The sequence below is a fragment of the Solanum stenotomum genome, unplaced genomic scaffold, assembly GCF_019186545.1.
Source record: "Solanum stenotomum isolate F172 unplaced genomic scaffold, ASM1918654v1 scaffold29929, whole genome shotgun sequence".
NCBI lineage: Eukaryota > Viridiplantae > Streptophyta > Magnoliopsida > Solanales > Solanaceae > Solanum > Solanum stenotomum.
In genome coordinates this window covers 51,205-53,948 of record NW_026030719.1, presented here as the reverse complement: position 1 = coordinate 53,948, position 2,744 = coordinate 51,205, and the positions used below count along the sequence as shown (strand labels likewise).

Here is a 2,744-nt window from a genome sequence, read left to right as displayed (position 1 = left end):
TATATATATATATATACACACACACACCTAATATACATAGTATACTTATTTTCTGGAAAAAACAAGCTATTTATTTTCAACAATATTTTTCTACTCATCCACCTACCAAGTCTCTAGGTTAAGAAACTATGTGCGGTACTAAGAAGACGTTGAAGGATTCCAGTGACGAGGCTTCAGTCTACGAGTCGATACAAATCAACACCCCATCCCAAACTAAAATTTTTTTTGAGTGCAGGAACACATGAATCAAGAAAATAACATCAAGTTTTGGGGCATGACCAGACACGCCATTCGACTTCTCACAATCATGAGCCAAAATACTCTTTCCTTACTTTATTTACTGAAAGTATTTCAACTTGCATCTTACATCTAAGAACCTTTCACTTAAATTCTGCAGGTACGCTCACAAATCCAGACCAAATGTTGAAGAAAGAGGATCCTCGTAGGGAAATATGATAGTTAGCTTTCTTTCAAAATAACTCCACCAACTAGAGCTTGTAATCTAACCTCATCAACAACTCCGCCAATCATAGACCACTGTCTAACAACGCCAAACTCCACAAGTCTGGGGTTGTACATAGCAAATGTCACTCAAACTCCACCGATCGAAGGCTATACATAGCAAACATTGTCAAACTCTGCCAACCGGAGGCTGTACATAGCAAACATTGTCAAACTCCGCCAATCGGAGGCTGTACATAGCAAATGTCATCAAACTCCGCCAATCGGAGGCTGTACACAACAAAGATCGATTGAATTCCGCCAATCGGAGCTTGTATATAAGCAAAGAAGCAACACTTCGTCAATCGGAGACTAACATTGTAGGGACGTCACCGAGGCTCTACCGATCGGGGGCAGGCAAGCATAGCGACGCTGTCATACGCTAACAATAATATTTTACATTACAAGCTTTACACAGCCGGATCCAGGCTTTTACATTACCACAACCCTCCAGCCGGAGGCTTTACATTACTAGCTTTACACAGCCGAATACTGGCTTTTACATTACAATAGGCCCGCCAGCCGGAGGCTTTACATTACAAGCTTTACACAGTTGGATACAGGCTTTTACATTACAATAGCCCCGCCAGCCGGAGGCTTTGTATTACAAGCTTTACACAGCCTGATACAGGCTTTTACATTATAATAACCCCGCCAGTCGGAGGCTTTACATTACAAGTTTTACACAGCCAGATACAGGATTTTACATTACAACAACCACGCCAGTCGAGGCCTCTACATTACAAGTTACTTTACCTACATCACACTCACAACACAAAAAGAGACGTCAACATTCGTCTGAACATCTACACTCTACTCTTTACATTACTATTCAATTTATAATTTTTGAACCGCAATAGGTGCTTTTCACCTTTTTACATGTTTTGTAGGGCAAAACATTAAAATGAAGAACTCCCTCTAAGCAGCAAACTAGGACAAGTTAGTGCAATGTCAAGCATCACTAGCTACGTCAAGGATTCACTTTCAAAACTCAACTTAACTCGATTTTCAGAAGTTCAGATTTAAATTTCACTTATAACTCTTCCATGTCTCAGTTCATTGTAACTCGACACTGGGGCATCCTTTGAAAATTCATTTATCTACTATGAGTCTTCAATAGAAATTGCTACGGAGCATTTCTCATTCAAGTCTCTTTAGAACCGTATCTCATCCCTCTATTTGTGCTAATCTCTTCATACCTCACCGTCAAAAGATTTCAGTATTATTGTCACGCCCTGAGCTACCCCTGAGACGCGGACACGGGACATAGAACCACAAGTGATCCCAAGCTAACCCTGCTGGTATGATCATGAGCATACTAAATATAATAAACTGATGCGGAAGCTAAATCATAAATAAATCTGAAAGATGGGGAATACCCATATACTATAACTGAGATATATGAAAACTGATGAGTTTAATAAAAAGAAGATATTAACTCAACACTAAGCTGAATCTAACTATGTCAGAAATAAGCCTCTAAACTGACTAGAAATGTTGGGACATGCCCTAACTAGATCTAGCAAAACTGAAACTAAAGACTAAAAACGATAAAGATAAACATGTCATTAGTCCTCGAAGAATGAGGACTCACCACTGATGCTGCTGAACTGAAGATCGGGAATCGATGTAAGCATGATCTGGATGCTGAGAACCTGAACCTACATCACGAGAAGATGTAGCGCACGTATGCGTCAGTACTTGAGAGGTACTGAGCATGCAGGATGGAGTAAAGCTGAAATAATATATAACTGAACAAAGCAATAAAGCAATGAAATCATCGGAACATGATGTAGATACTGAAATACTGAATACTGAGCTAACTGATGCAATGACCAAATTTATAACATGCTGAGACTGAATACTGACTGTACTGAAATATGGTCAATGCAATAGAGTCTGACTGAACTGTGGGAGCTACTAATAACCGACATAAAATCACATGAGCTAAATGTGGAGTCCGATGTATACGCCCCATCGAAAGGACCCAATATACCCTGCCAGAGGTATAGAGGCATGCTGGCGTGATCACTAAACTGATGTTGCCCACAAATGGGACTTACACCTACGTGGCTCGTAGTTCTGGGACTATATGGGTACGCTGAAACCCTAGTCCAACTTGGTATTATGCTACTCCCAATGAATTAAGTAGTTAACTGGTTGTGACTGAATTTCTGTAAATACTGGATAGCTCGAAACTGAACATGCAAACTGAGAATGCAACAATTAATCTGATAATGATG

General features: G+C 39.9%; 1 protein-coding gene across 1 annotated transcript in view; it reads left to right on the top strand.

Annotated features, from left to right (window-relative positions):
- Positions 1–2,744, top strand: part of LOC125851777 (uncharacterized) — a 13,656-nt gene that overhangs the window by 4,811 nt on the left and 6,101 nt on the right. The window lies entirely within an intron of this gene.